The sequence below is a fragment of the Lontra canadensis genome, unplaced genomic scaffold (assembly GCF_010015895.1).
Source record: "Lontra canadensis isolate GAN:19392208 unplaced genomic scaffold, GSC_riverotter_1.0 scaffold36, whole genome shotgun sequence".
NCBI classification, from domain to species: Eukaryota; Metazoa; Chordata; class Mammalia; order Carnivora; family Mustelidae; genus Lontra; species Lontra canadensis.
The window spans coordinates 10,253,007-10,270,541 of NW_022631030.1; the positions used below are offsets into that span (position 1 = coordinate 10,253,007).

At 41.3% G+C, this 17,535-nt stretch overlaps 1 protein-coding gene across 2 annotated transcripts in view; it reads right to left on the reverse strand.

Moving 5' to 3' along the window:
* The window catches only part of CDON (cell adhesion associated, oncogene regulated), a 95,745-nt gene extending 79,571 nt beyond the window's left edge, over window positions 1-16,174 (reverse strand). Inside the window, exon 1 of one of the 2 annotated variants that reach the window (XM_032868867.1) lies at window positions 15,933-16,174. The gene's annotated coding sequence lies outside the window, so the exon portion shown is untranslated. Of the gene's footprint in view, window positions 1-12,604; window positions 12,886-15,932 lie in introns of those variants that run through there. The other variant, XM_032868868.1, reaches the window with a different exon arrangement.
* Between the last annotated feature and the right edge of the window lie 1,361 nt (window positions 16,175-17,535).

Sequence of the window (17,535 nt, forward strand, 5' to 3'; positions counted from 1 at the left end):
GCGTGGAAATACATCTATTTGTACATCTTACCAAACAGCTGTCCTAAGAGATTAATTGTTCCAAAGAGTAACAACAACTACCATTTATTAAGTTTACAGGCAAAAGATTTTACGTGTACTTCTACTGATCTTCACAACAATCCTAAACATAGGTATTGTTGCCATTTTACAAATGAGGTAACAGTAAAGAAAGCTCTGATAACCTGCCCAGAGTCCCACAGCTAATAAGTGGCAGGGGTAACGTGTGAACCCAGGGCAACCCCAGGCCTACGCTTACCCCTTTCTACACACAGCCTCCTGAATAAAAGAGAGGCCTTGAGTACAAATCTGTTTTTATGTCCACTGACTTCAGTGTGAATCCACAGCCACTTCTCACTCCAGAGGGATTCTCAAGCCTACCAGGTTTTAGCTCTCTTTCTCCATTTTAATCTGCAGATGGGTTGCTGGAGGCATGAAAATTATTTTTTATGAATTTCACTGTTTCTGTCCTGCTGTAGCTCAGTTACCATAGGCTTACTGTGGGTCATCAGCCAGACGATGAAGATGGGACACGAGATACCAGTGCCCAACTGGCATTTGTGTTTTTGGATCAGGTCCATGACATGGGAAGGTCAAGTGATGTTACAGAATACAGCGGACAAAGAAAGTTTTGGAATCAGTGAGAAGAAAAGCAGATGTGAATTCTCTTCTAGCTCATGGCAGCGTAAGTGCAACAAACTTGAAAAGCATGTGACACAGCAAAGGCTGACACAGCCTTACGCCTTACGAACACACTTTTACAAAGATCACATATTACTCTGGTTCATCAACCAAAAGTATTAATACACCCACACATTTCATTCAATGGGTTTGAAAGTTCCCAGTACCACACAGAACAGTGTACTTTCAAAGTGACTGTCCACAAAATATTAGGCCGGTAGTTAAAAACAAGGTCATTATTTAAAAAAAGAAAAAAAATATTAATTGTGCTTCAATCAAAAGAGCCAAATCAAATAGGCAAGAGAAATATAAAATAAGCATAACTATCTTTCTCTATTAAACAATACTGATAATCTAAAAAAATTTCAAGGACTTTTAATGTTTCGATTATATTGGTTTTGTAGTTATGTATTTATTTTGTAAATTTTAGTTTTCTAAAAATTTTGCATCTAGTTTATTTTGTATATACTTGAGATTAGTAATAAAAATAATTTAATCAACATTCGTTTATGAGAATTTTTCCCTGTGAAAAAGTCATATATTATCCAAGTTCGACCCCTTTTTAGCAAAAATACAAGCCATTATCATCTCAGTTAAGACACTCTGTTAACTAACCAAAAACACAGCTATTTCCTTGATCTCACACATCCCTACAAATCTGAGCTGAGAGTCGGGGTGAGGGATAGGACAAGAATTATAGTTTCAAACACAAGATTCACAGTTCCCCAAGTCAAAACAGTTAAAAGAATCCTATAAATGCTACCTACCTCCACAGCCACCAAGACCACTACCCTAAGAAAACTCTATAAATGCAATATAGTCAAGCTTTATCCTCTACGTTATAGGCCCCAGAAGGAATATCTTAAAGTCTGTGCATTTGCAGAGTTGTGACCCAACGTCTTCTCCAGCAAACACACTCAGTATCATGATAGACATTACTGTGCTTCCCTGAAAACCTGGATTCCAGTGATAAACCAAAACTTAGGCCAACCTGTGGGGTAGAAGAAACACATAGAATTCTCAACACTTAACCGATTCTACAACTCATGTCTCCAGTTCTTTGGATCCCCCTCCACTGCTAACCCTCAGACTTTGCAACAGTCACTTGAGGGCAACAGACTCACACTGGCCAGCTAGAAACAACATAGGGGAGCTGCTGGGTGGGGCTGACAACAGTGTGCATAATCGGCCCACCTCCAAGTCAAATATTTGCATCTGATGATTCCATGTCTATCCTATTTCTTTTCTGGAAACAACTGGGGAATGGCACTTTATTGCTGTTCTTTAACCATCCCAGTGAAAGGTTTATTTGTTCTGACCATATGTAAGCCCAAAAGAAAAGAATGTAAAAGGACATACGATTCAAGCTCATGCAGTACACATATAAGAATTCTAGAAAGCACTGGGATTTCCCAGAGATGACAACACTTGTTGGGAAAATCATCGAGAGAAAAGTGAGCAGAGGGTTCCAAGAACAGGTAGCCCTTTCTTCTCAGAACATGTCAATAAGGATAGGTATGAAATACATCTCTCACAAAGCGAATTTTATTTTCCTGGCAATTAAACTGATATGATTATATTGAGTTTGGGGAGATAGAAAGGAGAAAGAGGAGATTACAGTTACAAAATTAAATATATGGAACAAGAAAGTCAAATGCTGGAGAGTCACAGAAATTTACCCAAAAGATCCCCCTTAGCTCTCTGCTACACACCAGGTTCTAATCTTCACTATGCACCAGGTTCTAACCAATCCAAAAACAGAAACAAATCATCAGTTCTAGCTTATTCCCACATCTGTAGCTCCCCAGAATTTAACCTCCACTCATCTGATTTTGATTCAACGGTCTAATTCAGTGACGTCACAATAACATCCTATTTTCTGACTATAAACCCTCATCTCAGGGACAGCACATTCTATCAGAGCAGCAGCTCTCACCCTCCAGGAGAACCTACCGTACTCTGATCACAGGACCTGAACATTAAATGAGATAGCCCAACAGCCTGGTAAGCTCTCATCCATTCCCATCATGCAGGTGAAGAATTAAAGCACAGGGAGGTTGTGTCACCAGACTGTAGTGGAATCTGGTTTTGACACCTTGAGCCTACCCTCCTCCAAACCCTGATGATACAAAGCCTGAAAATTCCCAGGTTAAGAAAATTCCATTTACAGAAAACTAATTCGCTCTCGATTCAACTGCTTCATTAATCTGAAAACTGCACATGCTAAATTTACTTAAAACAAGGTGTACGGGTGGGGGAGGGGTGTGGCAGTCCAGTACTGACTGTCTGCTAGGCAGCATATGAAGGACATGAAACAATGATCCTCATGAGTTGGGTTCAGCACTGTACATAGAATCCTGGTTTAAAGCATCCCAAGACCACTGGGCACATTCAAGTCACACTTGCTATCAATCTGTTGGGAATGAGAATAAGAAATGCGGCGAAGAAATAAGCCACAACACTTCCCAGCCCAAATATGCTATGATAATTGTTCAAACCATGTTTATACAGTTAGAGAGCAAGGGGTTGAAAAAAATTAACATTAAAGCTGAAGACTTTTTCAACTAACTCAATTTGATAAGAGAACAAAGAGGAAAGTTCTTAATTGATCAAAACTACCACTAAAGAATACCAAAGAAACAACAAAGAAAACCACCTTTAAAAGATGTTAAAAATATGAAGTAGGAACTTCAAAATTTCAAGAATTGAATCATGTAAAAGCCAAATTAACCTGCTAACATGAAATTATTAGTTTGAAGCCATTTAATCATGACCTTAAAAAAAAAAAACATACAAATGAATACCTATTAATCACTACAGACAAAACTACATTATAGACTTGGCTTATACTTGGTAATTAGAGATCTGAACAAGTATGCGTTCCTATTTAGTTTTTCTCCTTTAAAAAAAAAAAAGACTTACAGGCAAGTTTCATCAATCATTAAGAGGGCTTGGTTCTGATATTATATGAGCTCTGTCAACTTTAATCAAATTGCTTGCCAGATCGTAGATAAGTAATGACTTGCTTAGGTTAAGCAAGGCCAGAGTTTTCCTTCTGTAGTATATACATCTCCAGAGTGAAAATAAACAGCCTCACACCTCTTACTGGGAGCTGGTCTCTGTTGGTTATTAAAGCTCCCTCTTCACTCCAATGAAGGAGGAGGGGCAGGATTTGACTTTAGGAATATCTATGTTTCTTTCTTTCCTTCTCAACCAGGTCATCAAAGCCACTTTTAAATCATTTCATTAAATAGCTAACAACTGGTTTGATTTTCACCGCAATGACCCAAATTGGCTATGACCAAATGCTTTAGCATTCACATGTGTTTCAGCCAACATGACATACTGATACAAAATGAAAAGGAAATAACCAATAACGGACCAAAGCAACATTAAAAGGCTCACTGAAAACTGTAAAGCTTGCATTCATTTTCCTACATATCCAGGAAACGAACAACTAAATTATCTCTGAATATCACCCGTCATGTTTTGGATACAAGGGTATCATGGAGTAACTGTTAAGAGAAAGAGCATATCAATTTAGATTTTATCTTCATTCCATAATCAAAGACACAAATATAAAATGAGATTTATTTCTAAAAAGCTCCCTTTGCTATTTTGTTTACTTTACATAGACTTGGAAAGGGCTTTCGAACTTCTTGTTCACCTGGGACATTCTATTACAAAATTTCTAAGCACACACGTCCCTGCTCTAAAGAAAGAAGCATCCCTGTGGCTAGAAATAAAAATAAAGTGACCTCTATAAAGGAAAGACTTTAAAAATCCAAGACGCCAGGGAATCAATTTCACCTTAGGCAAAATTCACTTCCGTAACTTCCCTTAGGTCAAAAGAATGTATAACACAGAGTCTGTGGCATAGAAATGTCAAAGAGAAAAAAAAAAAAAAACCAGTTTAGAAGTATTTTATTCTATTCCTAAGCACAGACAAGTGTGCAATTATAACCCACTTAAAGCTTAAAAAGAAAGACTACAGTTTCAAAGAACCTCCTTTCCCAACATGCCAGAGATTTTAAAGATCACCTAACTCTGAGCCACATTAAAACTCTCGTATCGGTTACTAATGCTCAATCACGTATTGTATTCATGGTTTCCATTCTCGTGAAAATTTTACTACGTCATATATTTAAGCAGAAGAGCAAAAACACAGCAAAACTGTAAAACACTCTGCCACGTACAAAGGGCTGTATAAATTTATTTAAGAAATGATGACATCAGAGACGGGAGAAAATTATTCTGTGTATGGAATAAAAAGAACCATGAAACCGGTGTAGTCATTGCTGGGACGGGCCACTCCTCTGCAAAGAGCTAAGTGAGCAAGGGGGGATGGGGGCGGCAGGTACACCCACTTGTGCTGTGCATGCAACACCAGACGGAACAGTACTTTGCTTTCCCAGTCCTCTGGAGGCACCATTCTTGCACGTCTGCAGGGCACCCAAAGAGACAAGACTCCCGGTCTGCAAAAGCAATCCGCCAGGCCTCCGTCACCACGCTCCTTCCTGTTAACTGCCCCAGTATACCAGCCCTACGTTCACTCCGGGTAAATCAGACACAAAAGAGGTTAGTATTTCTCAGTGAATTAGAAGGAACTTTTACAAGTAAATGGGGACTTCATTTCCAATGTCAAGTGGAAGTATTTTTTTGGGAGATGACTCACATTTCAGTATGAAGGGGAGAATAATTTCATCAACCCAGAAATGAATGAAAAACTCAAAACTCAGTTTCTTTCTTGTGTGTTGAAGGCCTTAGGAGTTTGTTGGATAGGTAGTGCCTATCCTTAGTGTGATCATGACTAATTAAGTATTCTGTATCTAAGCACAGCTAGCTAAGAAAACATGAATCTGATCTTTGTCTTACAGGGTTAATCATGTCCTTATCTTTTCCGATTAGCTGCTATCTCAAAGAGAGATCCCAAAATAAGTAAAACATTGACAATTTTTCTTTATAACAATTTATGCCATTTTCCTGTGGGGTGGGATACAGCCCAGACTTGGAAGGGCCACTTTTAGAAACCCACTTTGGGAGTTGGCTGCAAGAATCCCTACTGACAACAGAAAGATGTATGTAGTCAAATCCCAGAGCTAAAATGTATTTGATGCCACAGATGCTGATATCAATCTCTGTACAAGCTGTATTATATGATTAAAAACCCCACTGTGGCTGCTGTCATAGTAACAAATGTGAAATTAGTTTAAGGCCTAACCACTATGACAATAGCTCTTTTAAAACGCATCTTCAAACACAAAAGAAGTAACAAATAATGACAACTGTGTTTGCTAGCCTAATAGGAGACCACAGTTAACAACCCATCTTATAATGATTCAAATGGGCTTTAGTTAGCCATGGGATTAAAAAAAAAAAATTAGCACTAAAACATATGATGAAAATTATATGAAAGACCTATATAGGTCTACAATCAAAACATGAGTATTGCGATTTCTTTTAAAAGAGAAATCCAACTAAAGCACAAATCTAAAAAAAGATGACTAGAGCTTGGAATTAGAAATGCAGGGTAGGATTTTGATGTTTTTATTTTAATCTCAAAAAGGATTTGACCATTAAAAGAGAAAATATGCCCAACTATCAGTAAATAGGAATCAAAAGATCGGACGAAGAGATCAGAACCATTCTAATCGGACTATAATATGACTTAAAAACAGGTAAAGTAAAAATAGCTACTTAGAAGCAGGTTTGGGGGCACCTGGGTGGCTCAGTCAGTTAAGCGTCTGCCTTCGGCTCAGATAATGATTCCAGAGTCCTGGGATCGAGCCCCGCATCGGGCTCCCTGCTCAGCAGGCAGTCTGCTTCTCCCTCTCCTTCTGTGTGTGCATGCTTTCTCTCTCCCTCTCTCAAATAAATAAATCTTTAAAAAAAAAAAAAAACTCTGAAATATACTTTAACCCATCAGAACTATAGTTCTCCTTACTATAAAAGATTTAATGGAGAAATAAAATGAGCTTGTTTAAGAAGGTGATCACAGTGAGGTGAACCCACAAGTTAAATCATGGAGAGAACGTAGCAGTCAGACTTTAGTATGGTTCTACTCAGAAGTCTAATGACCTATCAAGCATGATGAAAGTATCTTCTCAGTGCTTAGTAGTCCCTGGGTCAACAGACCTACTGCTTAGATGCCGGGACACCAAACTGAAACCCGGTATAGGCACTGTCATTGAATGATGGGAACATCTGGGGCACCTGGGGTGTGTGGTCTGGTAAGTGTCCACCTCTTGGTTTCAGCTCGGATCCTAATCTCAGGGTCCTGAGCCTGAGCCCCTCAAGGGGCTCTGCGCCCAGTGTGAGTCTGCTTCTCCCTCTCCCTCCCTCTCTGCCCATCTCTCCCCACCCCACCCTCTCTCTCAAATAAATAAATCTTTTAAAAAAATCATAACATCTAAAAATCTAATTTCACAGTAAGAGTGAACAGGGTAAAACAGGCAAGAGGAAACACTATATCCAATCAAATTGAACTAACTGGTAACACGATGTTATTTTACACTGGTGATTATAAAAAAGGATTAAACAGCACCCTTTCTACAAAACTGTACTGTCGCATTTGTAATCACACCCAGACACGTGACAATTTTATAAGCCGATCACCAAACTTTTTCAACGTACTGCAAGCGAGGTCCTATCAAGCCAAATGATGAAGTTTAACTCCATTTAACAGATGAGGCTTCCTCCTACCCACCCTGATGCTCGCCTAGTCACCAACCTGAGAGGAACAGTTTAAATGACTGAAACCGAGAGGACGGATAAACAGCATGTCTGTTTCAGCTGAAACTACCTTCACTCCCTAATTCTTATTGCCTGTTACTGTGTTGTTATTTTGTTATATGCACACCCTGAGACCAAAACCATGAAAATAAGCCAAAATAAATGGACAAGAAAAATGTCTTATCCCTAGCTTACAATGCTATTTCTGTTTTTATTGGAATAAAAGAGGCTGCCAAGTTCTGATGTCACTAGAGTAATTTCATGGCCTGATAAAAGTAGTATTTTATCCATTAGACATTCGTCCCCCTTGTCAAATTTACCTCCAACCAGGCAGTGTGTATAATCACTCACTGAACAGATATCACCATTATAGTAAAAGAGAGAATACGAATTACTTTTACTCTGATACCATAAAAAGTCAGTAACTGTCAGGCATTTCCCTGGCAAGAGACAGAAGCCAGAATGCACTTTTTAGTACCCAGATACCCAAGAAAACACTTGCAATGCCGAGTATCTTAGAAACAGGACATGAAATCAGCTCTTTGGACACCAAACGTTGCACAGAAGAGAAATACACATTTTAAATGTTAAAAAAAAAAAAATTGTTTAAAACTTCATCCATTTACAATTTAAGAATTTTTTTCAAGAAAAAAGTAAAATTGCTAAAACATCATGCATGAATTCCAATAACAATGTGACATTTAACTACTTTTTATCTAAAGCATTATCTTCATTATTTGAAGCTGTGCTTACCATGCAGAATCACTTTTTTTTTTTTTTTTTTTTTGGTCTCACATTCTGAATCTCCTCTCATTCCCCTCTGAAATTGTAAAAAAGAATGCTGGAGGAGTAAAAGGTAGCAGCAACAGAGAAGAGAGGACAGAGACCTGCTGAGAGCCACAGAGGGCACAGAAGGTTCATGTGCATAAACACAAAACCATGAAAACTCCATCTACTATTCTTTTCTGCTTTATAAAATAGGGAAGATACTATCTTGGTGACTCAGGATTCTACACTCCCTTCAATCATTCTAAATATCCATTATTAAATATTATTAACATATATTTGCAGATATAAGATGTGTACATGGTTGGATTAAATAACTATGGACCTCAGAAAATGTCCCAAATACAGTTTTATGGATGGGATAAGTCACTAGTATCGGCCTTTCCTCCTCAAATTATCTCTCTTTTGAAATTCAAGTATAGAGAAGTAGGGTGGAGGAGAGACAACAGACAGTAAAGATGTATATTTAATCATTTTGACTGTACACTTGTTTTAGGAGTGAAGAAATAACTCGGCCAGTGGAGGGACTCAAGGAAATTCTCATTGTGCCCCTCCATAAAAAGGGAGCAACTACTCTCCTTTGAAAGCATTACTGTTTCTGACACTTACATACTTAGAATATTGGAAAAGTCCCTATTTTCTCTTTAAGTAAGAAAGAATATCTGACATTTACTTATTAGTGTTAAATGAAGAATTATATTTAGAATGAAAAGAGCTGACAAGAAGAGGCAGTCCTCAACTTTAAACTAGGGCTGGTCTGAGAAAATTTATTTCCCCAGTGGCTGTTTGGGACTTTGTAACGTATTTTTCTCCCTCCACGATTACACATGGATTGGTTATATAAAATCACTCCTTCAGAAAAGCCCATTTCATGGAATCTCAGTACTGCAAGTGCCATTAGAAGTCATGCAGTTCAATCTCTCACCCAAGGAAGAAATGGCTTCCACAGTGTCCTCAGCAAGTGTCTAGTAAGAGTTGCTCAAGTCCCCTCAAAAGAGCATTTTCTATCCTGAGGCAGTCCTATTTGTCACAGTTCTTCCTTCTTTTGAACCAAAATCTGCATCTTTGGAGCGCCCCTACAGGACAAAAGATGAATCACGGATCACTATCTCAACTCTCTCCACCTCCCTGAAATCTGGGCCCCTGGTGGTCTGATGTAAGTAGAAAAGGGGACAACTTGTCTCTCTGGAGTCCAGGGGAATCCATCCCTGCACATGGCTGTGGGTGAAGAACGACCTCGTGTCAAGGAGTATGAAATCATAAGATTTAATAAAATCACAAGAGCTGCAAAATACAGTGTCTCCTGAGAGAGAAGTGGCTTGTGTTCAAGCAGAACATCCAGAAAATCCTCCCTCAACATTTCCAAGAAGAGAAATACAAGCTATTTACCTCAACTACAACCCCCTCCAAAATTTAAGAAACAAACGAGTGGCCTTCTAAATCAGTGACCTCATCTCGTAGCCTTGTTTCACTATTAAGGTGAAATAAATTTTATTTAGCACATGAGGGAATTCCAACAACACGGACAGAAACTTTAAACATCTAGGCATTGTCTGACAGCAAGGAGGAAGCCAAAACCTTCTCCCTGAAGGGGGTACAGTTCTGTTCTTCAAAATTTTTCCGTAGCATAACAATGTCTTAGCTCCACTTTCTTTCCTTTTGGGTGTTTTTTTTTTTTCTTTTTCTTTTTCAAAAGAACATTGTGTTGCTGTGTTCTCTTCTAAAAGAGCATCACGCTAATGCTGGGCTAGTTGTTTCTTCTGTACATTTCTAAGTATTGATTATGGATTAAATGCTAAGCACGAAAGATATAAGCTACCTTAGATGGTCCTTCTTCTCTGCTTTGAGGGTCTCTTCCTTCCCTTCTAATAACACACACACACAAGGGGCGCCTGGGTGGCTCGGTCCGTTAAGTGTCCAACTCCTCATTTTAGCTCATGTAGTGATCTCCAGGTCTTGAGCTCGAGCCCTGTGTCAGGCCCTGAGCTCTGCTTAAGATTCTTGCTCTACTTTCCCTCTGCCCCACCCCCTCCCCACTCACACACACCCTCTCTCGGAAAAAAAAAAATTAAAACTTAAACAAAATATTAAAAACTAAAACACACAGTTATTCATGGATTTGCTTTATGTAATTGTGACTAAGAATAATTATACTACTTTTACGCAATTTTAGGTACAAAAATAAGGTCATGGTAATTTTTCTAAGCTAGCTACTAGGATCTGATTGTCAAATAATTTAGGAAGAAGTGCTATTTTCTTTCTTCCCAGTGGCCACATACCCAATGTGCCGATAAAACGGACTACTACAAATTTCAAAACACACCAAAGATGCTCTAAAAATTTAAAAAGCTCAAATTACTACCGTACACAATAACACATATGAATGAGCAGTGTAGGAAAACAGATATAAAAGAGTATATACCATATGAATCCATTTTTATAAATATAGTTTGAGAACAGCCCAAATTAATGTCCGGTGGGACTAGTTAGAACAATAACTGCCTGCTGGGGGAGGCAGGGTGGTCCGGGAAGGGGCACCAAGGAACCTTCCGAGGTGAAAGAAATATTCTGGATCCTGATCTGGGTCATAGTTATAGTTATATAGTTATATATAGTCATAGTTACCACACATATGTGCATATGTAAAGCCTAGCTGTTTGCTCGGTGTACATTAACTGTATACTCATGTACATTCTTATATTATACAATCAATTAGAAAAATGCAATATTGTATTGTGTTATACAATCCATTAGAAAAATGTAACATTTCAGTTCAACTGCAAAATTAAGAAAATGGTAGCACACTACAACTATAGTTGTATGTACTAACTTCCAAGAATTTCTTATTAGTTAGTACTTCAAAGAAACTACACAGAATCAGAGTAATAGACTAATGTATACGGGAAAAGTTACTACAAGTAACAGTAGCTAACCCTCAGAGTCGATTTGGTATATCCAAGCAATTCACTTTCATCATCCCATGGAGTCCCCACAAGTGGTAAGAGATACTATTGTTATTCCCATTTTACAGATGAGGAAACCAAGACTTCGGTCAAGTTCACTGCCCCGGCTCACAAAACAAACAAACAAACAAACAAACAAAAAACAGCGATCCAGTCTCTTTACATGAATATGTAGCTGAAGAGCAAGCTTTATGTGTCAATTTTTTCTTCTGTTTCTGGACAGTAATCTAAAAATAAAATCGACCAGGCAGCTATAAGCAACAAAACAGAAAGCAGACTAGATCTCATTTCAGTCCTATAACCCGACTATTTCTTTCCCTCTGAATTCAGATACAAGGACTTCACCATTCCTTCATTCTGTGACTGCAAGACACGTTGCTGGCTGTCCAGAACTGAAGTCCTACGCACATTCCAACTGGTATGTAGCAGAACAAAATGTGTTTTGGGGTAGTTTTTTTTTTTTTATGATCTCTGGCCATCAAAATATATCACACGGCAAAAGAGTCTGAACCACTGTGAACCAAGACAGACACACTGCTGACTTCAGTGTTTACTCCAACTCATTCAAGAGTCCTTTCAGTGTGGCGGCACTAGAAAAGGGATACCCGGGAGTAAGGTGGGAAAGACTTAAACGTGGTCTCTAAAAGGCTTCTTTATTTTCCCAGCACTCTGCATTGTGAGAATTTGGGAGAGGACTACATGCTGGAAGGGGGGGAAAGCACTGTGACATGACATGATTTTCATCAGGAACAAAATATACCAAATTAACCATCGAATAAGCTACAGCATTCTGCATCAGTTGAAAACTGGCACTGGAATTCACATTCGTGTTTAATTCTTCTCAGAATATGAAAATCAATTAACAATACCATCCAAGATTCGGAACTGCTCCTCCTGGAAAAGTACACAAGCAACAAACTGGACTAATATCCTGAAAAATGTTTGTATCCAAAAATTATTTGGGGCAGCTGTGGGTGTGTGGGGAGGGGGGGTGGCGGGCAGGGGAGGAAGACACACTCATGTTTCCAAAAATTTTGCTCCAAAGATTTTACACGAACCTTTTTGATAGATATATTTTCATTTGCTTGTGGCTGCTAGCAAGTCTGCAAAGCAATGTCTTAAAAGATACTTAAAATCAGAACCCTCAAAAAGACAGCAGGAAAGAAACATACACCGCCCATGAATTTGAATTCTATAACAAGGTAACAAGAATGCAATAAAATGATGTAAAAACAAAAGAGCACACTAAAATATGCCTATTCAAATGAGCCTTTCATCTCTGTAAAGCAACTGGCTTCCCATAAAAGTCTGATTTTGCTCTCAGTTTAAAAAGTTATTAGAATAATACATCGGCCCTTCCAGGCAAGACCAAACTGTAACACAATTCTACATATTTATCAAAAGATCATTCGGAGAAGACTTACCAAGGCTGCAACGTGTATATGCTTGTGCTTCGGAGGGAAAGCAGAGAAGCGACTTTATGTACTTAGAGTGGCACTCTGTTCAGTGCTAGCAACACGTCCCCACGCAGTCCTGCTTGGAGGAAAGTCCTGACTAGCAATCTGCCTTCGGGTTGGGCTTTTCTCTTACAAGATAAGCTGTTAAGTCATGCCTTGATTTTAGATCTGCTAACATATGGAGTCTTCCAATGTAGCCTCTCTCCGCCCCCCTCCCTCCACCGCCCCATCACCACTCAGCTCCACTCCCTCTCCACACATACACATACACACATACAAAAAAGGCACTGCAGGGCAGAAATTCCTCAGGTGCTCGCTAATGGAATTCCCAGGGTCCTGGAGCCGCTTCGGGGATCAAGAGATCTCATAGCCCCTGCTGGGGTAAGGAGCAGCGAGTCTGTTCCATTTAATCAAATACAGAATGAATTTTCAGCTCTATTCACTAGCTTGTCTCCCGGGCTCTCAAAAGGCACCAGGCAGCTAGAATCACACACATGTGGCTCTTTTAGGCAAGTATAATTAGTTTGATTTTAAAAAGCCACATTAATAATATCACCTCAGGACCATTATTCAGGGGACAGATGACAATGATACTGTATGTTTTAAGCCTGACAATGGGGGAAAGAGCACAAACAATGATGGAAAACTTGAAGGATTAAAAAAAAAAAAAACAGTTTTTCACATAATTGTAATCCAATATTTTTAAAATGACACGAAGGATATTCTGTATATGATCTTACAATTTTAATTGAGAAGAATCAAAGCCCTCCTCCTCAGTCCCTTAAAAGTGAATGAGGGCCATATACACAATAAAAATGTATAAATGGAATGTTTATAAATAAATGGAAAGTTTAGATGCAATATAAAATCTTGAATAAAAACAATAAAACCTTCTCTAATTCAATCCAAGTTAATAAAACTTCTGGGGGAAAAAAAAGCACTCGTCAAAAAAATCACCATAAAATCAAGTCCTTCAAAGCAACCTATTTAGCAACCAGAGTCCAAATTCTCTTTCTAATCTAATTAGTTCCTATTAAGTAGTAAGATCATATATCTAAAGAAAGACTACCTGTGTAGACAACTCAACTGCTCTCCTGATGTGCTGTCTTACATATTTTCCTGCACAGTACAAATGCTAATTACAAGGCCATAGCTAATGTAATTACACGTTATAAATAACCAATTTTTCAATTAGTTATTTTTAATTTCTTACCCCAGCCTAATTTCACTAAGACAATGCTGAACTCCTGAAATCATTTCCCCAGGATACGCTCAGACATAATCACCAATTTTTGATCTAAATTTGTGCAAAAGAAACATTTCTAGAGAGGAAAATTTTTACTTCAATGTCTATCTTGACAAACCCATAAATGAAATCATCTAGAAAGTTATGACAGCATAAGGGCAAAGTGGGAAAAAGAAAAGCAGGAGAACTAGTCAACGTATTTTACCTGACCTCCTTAGATCAGAGGCCCATGACCGACGTTCCTATTCCCACACAAAGCCTCCATCTCTATATATACCTTGCTGATTTTGGGGGGGGGGGTGTCCTATCTTTAAGTGAACTTAATTCCTTTCTTGAAAAGAAGGCAAAGGGTAAGACTGATTCAGACACCAAACTACACAGGCTAGATCAGTATGCTCCAAGTCCTAAGGGTTCTTTGTACTTCCCGGCTTGAGGGTCAGAGCTGTTTAAGTACTTTCCACAGAAGAGGAGGTTCATGAGAACCATAGCAATCAATCAAAGCATCCCAAGTGACTTACTACACAAACAATAGCACAGTACCTCTAGTAACTGATTTTCCTGGTTGACTAAACTATTCAAACAAAGACAGATTTGCAAATACTATATCCGAGTTTTTGCATGAAAGTTAAACAATATACACTTGTGTGTTTTTTATAGAAATATAAATGTTTCTGCTCTACCCACTGCCAAGCACACACCCAGGGCACGTCTTTACAAAATGAAACAGGTTTTCTCCATCCTTCTCATATAACTTAAAGTATGAGGCAGTTTATTTCAACATGTGCATAACAGAAACTACAGTATTTGGTGCCTCTCTGGGTTCCTAAGAATGCTTTCTAGTTAAGCACTAATTTTAAATTTCCAGAAATTTCTTCTTTCATCTTGTCCTAAAAGTTGAATAATGCCCCCCCATTTTCAGCTAAAGTAGACTACTTATTTTAAATGAGCTATAAAATGTCATAGAACACTTAGAATTGCGCTGAGAATAAACCCACTTATTTTTCAGCTCCCCTCCCTACCTTTTCCTCCTTGACACTGCCCTTCAGGTATGTCAAGCGGTCAGCTGGGAGTCGGAGGGTAATGGTATCAGTAAGGCATGGAAACACGACCGGCCTCTTTCATTTTTGCTGGCCACTGCCCTGAGAATGAATCTCATGTTAGCTTTTGGTTCAATTTTCTGTTTCTCACAGCGTTTGTTTTAGGACATAGGGGCTCATTTTCTGTGAATGGTGTTCCCTAAATTCTAGACCTCAATTGGAAAGCAGCCTGACCTTAAAGCACCTGCCACCCTCTGATAGTCCTGACCAGGAAAGGAAGGCATTCTGGAGAAGAGCTCCTTTTGGAAAGCCTTCCACCTGATTTGGTGGGGTTAGGGAGAACAATGAAGGCAAGGGCGAGAGAGTCTATCTATCCTCCTCAGTGATTTATTATTGAAATCCCTAGATGTGGAGAGAAAGCAACAAAGGTCTGTAAGCTGCAGACCGAAATAAATAGCGAGCTGTAATGTATTTAGCAAATGATAATGCAATCCACAGAAAGCTTTACAGAGGAGAAGGAAAAATACACTCCCTGGGGCTGGGAAGTCACTGAGTCTGTGAAGGCAGGGAAAGATACATTGTGCAGGAAATTTCTCTTGCTTCTCCCTACACATAAATCACTGTCTCTCGCAGGCGCTCTGCGGGATGGAGGTTGAGAGAGGCGAGGAATCCCGCTCCCTTGGGAAAACGTGCTGGCGCCCCTTACTCCCGGCTATGCTGGATCTCACCTGCCCCAGCGGATCACCGTCAAAGAGATTTAAGCGTGTTACTGACACCTCATCCCGCCTCCTCCCACGAGGTGGCTCAAAGTCCCCGAGGATCCGGAGCTCCCCCGCTGGGCATCCGTGAGCTGCCCTTCCCAGACCCCGCAAGCAGCCGGGTACCCCTACGCCCTCTGGGGCGCGCCGGCCTGCCCTCCCGCGGACCTCCCGCGCCCGAGCCGCGTGGCCCCCAAGCCCGGGGTCCCCGGACCACCCCTCCCTCCGATCCTGCGGCGGGCCCACCCCCGCACCTCTCGGCGGGGCAGCCTCAGTCCCCGGACCTCCTGCGCGGCAGCCGGCTCCGAAAGCCACCCCCAGGTCATCCCCCGCGCGCTGGCGGCGGCTACGGCGGCGGCGGCTGCGATCCGAACGGGCCCCTCCATGCACAGAGCAGGGCAGCAGGAGGGCGCGGCGCCTCGCACGCCGGGGCGGGGACGCAGGGGCGGGCTGGCGCGGGGTCCCCGCTCTCCTTGCACCGAGCCGCGCGAGCCGGTCACCCGGGACTCGGGGGAGGGAGCGGGTGGGGGGGCGGAGCCACCGGGGCGCGCCCCCGCGGCCGCGCTCCTCTCCGGCAAGGAGCGCGGGCGCGTCACCGGCGGGCGCGGGGCCAGCGAGGAGCACGCGAGGAGCGGGAGGAGGGAACCGGGCCGCAGAGGCCGCAGCGCCCCGCCGGCCCGCGCCCCGCCGGAGGGTGCGCGCGCAGCCTGCCAGATCAGCGGCGGGGGGATGGGCCGTACCAATCTGCCAAGGGGCAGGGGGGCACTCTGTGCAGGACCCTCTCCCAATCCCCTTCCTGCTTGCTCTACGGGAAAGCCAGCCCAGGAAGGTCGAGTCCGGTCTCTGCTTTGGTTTAGGATGGTGATGATGAGCTGCCTTAGCAACTCACAGAGACTCCACAATGCCTTCGCTCACTCTGTCCTCACCTCGCTTCCCCCGGAGAGGCGGCTTTTCTGCCCGGTCCGCGAATGGTCTCCACGCTCCCCTGTTTGCCCGCCCATTCCCCGCCCATTCCCCGCCCCTCGCTCCGCCCCTCGCCCAGCCACCTAAGTTCTCCGTGGAGCCCGCGAGTCCAGCCCTTCTCTTGGCTTCTACCTAGTCTGTGCAGTTTTGCTTCCAGCTTCCCGCCGCTTGTGGCTCCTGAGGCTTTCCAGCACGTTCAGTGTTTAGTTCCTTAGACAGCTTCATCCCGCCCTGCATTCACATGCACGCGAGCAGGTAACAAAGCTCAGTGACCAGGAGAGGCTCAGGGTCACCTGGTGAAGCTAACGTAGCCTTTGGTCCCAGAGTCTCCCCACGCCGTCCTTTGGACTTGCCTCAAGTTTTTGATCTCGCTGAACTTCAGTTGTTCAAACAGAAAAAGAGAAAAATAATTTCTATGTCAAGGTTGTTGTGAAGCGTTAAGTATGATACTTAGTGAAAAGCACCCGCATCTCACTGGGCATTCGAGGACGGTGACTTCTTTATAATAACTTTAACTAGCATTCTATTCTTTTCTTTTTACCACCATTATTACTTATTATTACTTTAACTACAAAAGAAGTCCTAGTGATACCTGAAGTTCAAAAACCCTCACTACCGGGGTGCCTGGGTGGATGAGTCTGTTAAGCTACCAACTCTTGATCTCAGCTCAGGTCTTAATCTCAGAATGTGAGTTCAAGCCCCTAGTTGGGCTCTTCGCTGGGAGTGGAGCTGACTTAAAAAAATAAAAATAAAAACACTCAGTACTGAACTTCAGAAAAACATGCCAGTCTCCCTTACCTTCTTACTTGAATTCCACAAAGAAATGCTTTGAAAGTGGTGATGGACAAACAGTTTAGTCTTCTGCTCTTACTATGTCCAGGTCTTTGTGAAACC